Source organism: Macrobrachium rosenbergii, chromosome 44 (genome assembly GCF_040412425.1).
Source record: "Macrobrachium rosenbergii isolate ZJJX-2024 chromosome 44, ASM4041242v1, whole genome shotgun sequence".
Lineage (NCBI taxonomy): Eukaryota > Metazoa > Arthropoda > Malacostraca > Decapoda > Palaemonidae > Macrobrachium > Macrobrachium rosenbergii.
The window spans coordinates 42,162,189-42,169,101 of NC_089784.1; the positions used below are offsets into that span (position 1 = coordinate 42,162,189).

At 38.2% G+C, this 6,913-nt stretch overlaps 1 pseudogene; it reads left to right on the top strand.

Annotated features, from left to right (window-relative positions):
• Positions 1-4,779: 4,779 nt before the first annotated feature.
• On the top strand, positions 4,780-6,629 carry LOC136829204 (uncharacterized; annotated as a pseudogene).
• The last annotated feature ends 284 nt before the right edge of the window (positions 6,630-6,913 follow it).

Sequence of the window (6,913 nt, forward strand, 5' to 3'; positions counted from 1 at the left end):
GTGAGATTTTAATGATGAAGCTTCAACTGTCATATCTAGCTCCATACAACAGAAAGCATCTTAATGTTTCTGAAAGCATCCTAAAGCATCTGGGAACTCCCTAAAGCATCTTAAAAAGTCCATAGAACTGTCAGGTGCTTTAAAACAATTTAAAGCGTGCTAATATATCCTAAGGCTTCATAAAGCATCCTAAGCTCTAGGAGGAAGTAAAAAATGGAAAAGTTTGGAATTTTCCGCTCGCTGGCATAACATTGCAAAATGCCTCTAAAGCAGTTTAGAGGGAAACTTAAGATATAGCATAACACCAAAGACTCTTTCGTTGTATTTATTAAAGAATAAAAATTTATAATCCGAGGACAGCCATCGGAGGAAGAAAAACACTACTTTGTGGCTTTTTTTTATTAAAACATTGCAAAATTTTCCATCAGTGTAATTAAAGCGTTAGAAATTAACATCACATAAGTTGCGTGCTCGTTGCCAGCCTCTATCCAAAGAGGCAAAAACAACAATAATGGTTGTCGACGCTGAATAAATACCAGTTATATCTTACATAAAAAGGATCCCTTTGTCAGCGTCAAGGATGCATATAAATTACACTACTTCATAAAGACCAAATCTATAGGAACATTATCATGTAACAACCATCTCAGTTTTCCACTGAAATAAGAGAGACAACATAATTAACAAAACGGAGTGGAAATCCTTCAAGTAGAGCCACTATGTGAAATCATTTCGGTCATGGAACGTCCATAAACGCGCAGTATCAAGTTCTTCTAAAATCTGCAAGCACGAAAATTAAATAGGAATAGGAGAAAGGAAAGACTGAATAACAAGAATGCAGCAGGGAGAAAGTAAATGAAAAGGTTTAAAGCGACTGAAATACAAAAAAAAAAAAAAAAAAAAAAAGAGAGGAATGTTGCAAAGAAGCAATAACTGGAGTGAAATTGCTGGGAGAGGAAAAAGTACACGAGTTTTAAAATGCAAGGAGTAAAAGGGTGAGATACTCGGGTAGATTGATTTTCGGACAGACAAACAATAATGTTTGAAGAAACAGCGACCACAAAAACAGAAAGACATTTCCAATGCATAACTGATTCATTCATTAAATTCTTGTATTGTGTACCATTCTAATACCGAAGAGAAAGGGTAGGTGGAAACTTAGTTTAATCAGCAGAGCAGACACAACCATGCGAAGACAAAAGGAATACACATGGAGGCAAGCATCAAACGGAAGAGCTAACACACCGGAAAGCAGAGAGAGAGAGAGAGAGAGAGAGAGAGAGAGAGAGAGAGAGAGAGAGAGAGAGAGAGAGAGAGAGAAATGAAGAAATGAGAGCATGAATATCAGCAAAGAGACGCACGAGCAAAACTAAATACAAAAGAAAATAAATTGTAAATGAAAGTGATAGTTGAAAGTGACAATTAAAAGCGATAATTGGAATTGAATGCACTTTTGGTAATTACTGGAAATCTGAATATGGAGCGAGAATCCCATGCAGCAAGAGGGAACATTTAATATCGCATTCCCTTTAAGTGTTATCCGGCCATAAAGGTACAATCGTTCCCCTTCTAATTTCGCAGTTTTTCTTTTTCCCTCCTCCTCATTTTCAACGAGTAAGCGAAGCATCACTCGCCAAAAATAATGTAAAACTGGGTTTACATATTTAACATATATATAAATGGGACAGCATATGACGGCACAAAAACCCACCACGGTATGAATAAATAAAGCAATAATGCACACTACACACTGGCAACATCACCTCGGTTACAATCCTGCCACCTATAGCTTTAATTCTATTCAGCCTCTCATCTGTCCTCAGGCTGACGGACATCAAGGACGGAGAAGCAGAGAATGGAGGGAGAAACAGAAGCGCTATCGCCATATGGAGTTGTCCCCCTAAGGAGAAGAAAGAAAAATACCTACGGAGGGTATCATGCGAAAGAGAGAGGCAAGGTTATAAGGAAGCTCTCTAGCCATTAAAAACAAGCAATTCTTTATTCTTTTCTCAAGCGCCAAGTAACTTCGGCCTCATTGGCACTATCTTGGCAAATGGGAAAGTTCGCCGTTCTACTGCGAGCGAATGCCTGTATCTGTGCTCTCTTAATGGGGTCGGAAATATGATTCATGGGAACCCTTGGGGCCTCTTTTAGGCAACTAGCAACGGTGACTATTGCATTCGGTGATTGGCTTTTCCGGGGAAGGGCTCCTGGAACAGACGATTGTAGTATGATAATAACGAGAGAGAGAGAGAAGAGAGAGAGAGAGAGAGAGAGAGAGAGAGAGAGAGAGAGAGAGAGAGAATAGCAAATGGCGAAAAACACAGAACAGAGAAGGCAATAGTAGTACGTGGTGTCACCATTTAGAAGTTCCAGTCAACTTCATTAGTCTACCATAAGGGATTCTGATGAATTGAATTAGGAAAAAAAACAGACATAAAAAGCTAAATGGACACTTTCGCCATAAATTTCGATATAGTGCTGAAGAATCTGTCAATGTCCTTGGAGAAATAATAATAATAATAATAATAATAATAATAATAATAATAATAATAATAATAAACAGAAGCCACTGGTCAAATTCTCGAGATACACGTTTTGTTTAACATTTGCCACAAAGACCTTCAATAAGCACGGAACCGGAACGATGAATATGGGATGTAACTTATCTTTCCAGGTGGCCTTAAAATCCCGCAAGTTAGGCTGAAGCGAGGCTGCTGTAACACAGTGGGTTATTGCAACTTCACTCAAATCTACCGTACTCTGCTGGAATTCCGAATTCCACTTGGGGAGGTAAGATCTTCATACATTTCCAAGTGCCACAGTGGTGGTTTACTGCAACTTCACTTCTTAACATATGTGGGTTTGGAGGCCATCTGGAAAGGTAGGCCTTAGAGGTTTTTCATACATTTTCCATTAGAACTTTATGTTCACAGGGGTATGCGCCTCGACAATCGTGTGAAGAAATCTATTCTAAAATTTTGTTCAGGAGTCTTAGTGGCTTGAAAATGAAATAGAAATGATTGCAATAGTCAAATTCTACCATTCATCGGGCCAGACAACAATAAATAAATATACTAATAGCAACAGCACTCAATACAAATCGAACTTCCATCAATAACAAAACAGAAATATTTTGAGAAATAACTGAGACGAAGAAGATTATTCTTTTCGGCTAAATACGACACGAAGAAAAAGGGCAATACAGAATCGAGGGATGGGAGAGGATTCTGGATTGATTATATCCAGGGATTACAGAAAAAAATGTGAGCACGGGTGGAAGTGGGAGAGGGAGAGACGTCGAGCCTCAAGCTGATCTGATGCGTAATTGGAAAACATGTTGGTGATATCGGGAGGCTCAGAGTGACTGGGATGATGAAGCTAGGGGTAGGGAGGGGGAAGGGAGAAGGTTAGAGGTAAACAGACGATAAGAAAATAAATTCTCTCCAAGAATACCCTGTCGACCTCCACAGAACTAATTTTGGTCATCATGACCAAAATCATTTCTGGAGAAGTTAAGAAGATATTCTTTAAGGAAATTTATTTTCTTATCGTCTCTTTACCACCAACTTTCTCCCATCCCCGTACGCATCCCAGTCAGTTGGAGACCCCGAACCTCAATCAACCCAAACAAGTCATAAAAGACGTTGGAACCTAAGTACACCTATACCTGAGGTTTTTCCCGGGCAGGATGCTGCCTAACCATATATATATATATATATATATATATATATATATATATATATATATATATATATATATATATATATATATATATATAATATATACACTCAGCATAAATGAAAGCACTTCGACTAAATCCAGCTTCGTAATAGCATATATACTTTACACTTCTTTACACATCAATTCATGTGATGTTTAAATGGATAGAGCTGTACTACTGTGTAAAAGTGATATAAAGGTTTTGAAAACTGACCAGTTTAGTTCACGTACACATTTTCAAGAGGACTTATGTATATTTATATAAATGTAACAATAAATACACTATATATATATATATATATATATATATATATATATATATATATATATATATATATATATATAGTGCGTGTATAACTGGAGTGTCAAGTGTATAACTGAGTAATTTACATTCTGTGGATAAATAGTTAAGAGGACAGCACAAACGAGCATACAGGCGGTTGAAAACTGTAAGTAGTTTCTAAAACTATCAATGTGTCACCTCGTACTGTGCTGTACTAAAGCAAATATTAGGTAACTTCCTGCCCAAGTGTACCAGTCCTCTTGAAGTTTTAGACACGAACTAAACTGGTCAAGGTTCATAACTTTTATTTCCTTTTTTCTTTGTAGCAAAGTGCTATCCATTTAAACAAGTGAGTAAATATAATGCATTTACTAAAAAAAATATCGTTTCCAGAGGCCGTGTAATAGTGTTTTTCCCAAATATCTAACAAACCGGCTTATGAATTTCCATGAAACTACAGCAATGAATGTTTCAAACAGTGGCCTAATTTTTGGTGGTACAATGAATTGACAGATGTGCTTAATTAAATACCGTTTACTCTTAGAAAAAGAGGAACTTCTTCCCTCCTTCAGAGCGTTTCGAAGAAGTGGTACTTAATCACGTAACTGTGACGCAGAGGTTCCCCCAACCCACCTCCGGTGTTTACACCAATGGCTATCCCAGTGCTCCCCTTCCTTCTTGCCTTCTTTCCTTCATTCCCATTGTTATTAGGCTACCGAGTAAATCCCTGTTGGGAAAGACTGTGTACTGCACATATAAAATGAGCCGAAGAGCAATAAAATGTTTTATGGTGGTAGATAATGATTAGATGGTTAACACAAATTATCGAACATAATAGAAGAGGTTTAAAACAGGGGTGTGGAATCGCACTGAGAGATATTCTACTCGGACTCCTACAAATTTTAGATTTGCGACTAAAAAAAAAAAATAAAAAAAAATAAAATAAAATAAAAATATTAGTAAAAATATAAAACAATTTTTTTCCTTGAGAGAGTTTTATATTTGGAATGATGTTATTGGGGCAAGACTGGAGCAGGATTCAGAAATAATTTCACCGACTTCGACTCCTACCTCAGAGCCCTTTTAGTACATCCAAGGTAATCATCGGCAGCAGTTGTAGTAGTAGCTCTGAACTATTTCATATAGATTCGACTTTAGTCATGGCAAATATGTTGCTTTGTCCTCGCCATTGCAAAACTACAATTGCGCTGAAACTCTTCACCATTTACAACAGAGAGAAAGAAAGAAACCGCCTGAAAATTAGTATAAATCGGTAAGAAAAGTATGACTTTAATAAGTACATGATATATTGCAATATACTGCTAGCTATATATATATATATATATATATATATATATATATATATATATATATATATATATATATTTATTTATTTAAATGTATTTATTTTTTTTCCTACAGGCCATGTGAAAGAGTTGCTGATGCTGTGGGGATGACTCCGAACGCTGTCCGAGTGTTGGTGATCCGTGGAAAGAATCCTCATCCACCTGATACACCACCTGCATCATCAAATACATCGCCTCTGGTCTTTGACAACTTCACCGTTGGTTCCATAAGGAGACATGTGCACAGCATGTTTGCTGCTAAGCGATTTTTCACTATTGCCACTTTAGCGGAAGAACTTGAAATGCTAAATATCATTCCTGAAGAAACACCTGAGAAGGCAGTATGGCGAATCCTCCATAACATGGGTTTCCAGTACAAAACATCCCAGCGGAAAATGTACCTAAGGAAAGAAACTTTGGACGTCGTTTGCCGCCGAGTTGATGCTCTACGATCCCTCCAGCAACATCGTGATGAAGGAAGAGAAGTAGTGTATGTCGATGAGACGTGGTTTACGACGAGAATGCAACATAGCAAGGAGTGGGTGGACGCCTCTCAATCTGTCACCAGTGCCACCAGGAGAAGGAGAGAGGTTTGTGGTGGTAGCAGGTGGTACAGCTAAAGGTTTTGTAGAAAATTCATTTTTATGCTTCCCTGCGAAAAATAAAACCGGCGACTACCATGGAGAAATGAATTCAGAGATATTTATTCGGTGGCTAACATCACAGCTCCTGCCGTCGCTTGAGGATCCTTCGGTGCTGGTGCTAGATAACGCCCCATACCATAGCCAATTGACAGGAGATAGCCGATGCCCAACAACAGCTACAAAAAGGAGGATTTGGTTAACTGGCTCAGGTCTCGAAAATACAGTATCCAGCTCACGCAACACGCCCTGAGCTTCTAAAGATATGCAGGGGCAACCGGCCGAAACCAGTTTACATTGTGGATAATATAATTCGTGAATGGGGCCACGAAGTGGTTCGCTTGCCCCCTGCCCATCCTGAGCTCAACGCCATCGAGCAGGTGTGGGGCTGTATGAAACGACAGGTGCGCTCCTCGTTGCAGCGGTTTACCCGTGCTGATCTCTTTGCCAGGCTTGAAGAGGCCAGGCTTGCTGTAACAGGGGAGACGTGGGCTGGCGCTGTCAGGAGATCAAGATATTTTGAAGATGATTACTGGCTTTCAGATAATATTCAAGACAGTATAGATCCGGTCATCATCAACATTGATAGTGACGAGGAAAACGATCTTTTCCTTGAGAGTGATGATGAGTAAAATGTATAAGAGTCCATTTTCTTGTTTTTTTCATCCCTCATATATCTATGCTTTCCAGCAATTGGTGATAACATTATTTTGGAAAAGCAAAGCTAATGAATACTTTGATACGAGTATATCAGCTTGGCATGTAGACAATGTCAATGGATTTCTCAAAGTAAGGTTGACTGATTCATTAATTAAAGTCTGGTATAATTCCAGTGACAAAGTCGCAATGATATTTGTCACATACCTTTAAAGTAACAAAAATAGGTACTGGTACTTATAACGTAAATAAATATATAAAAC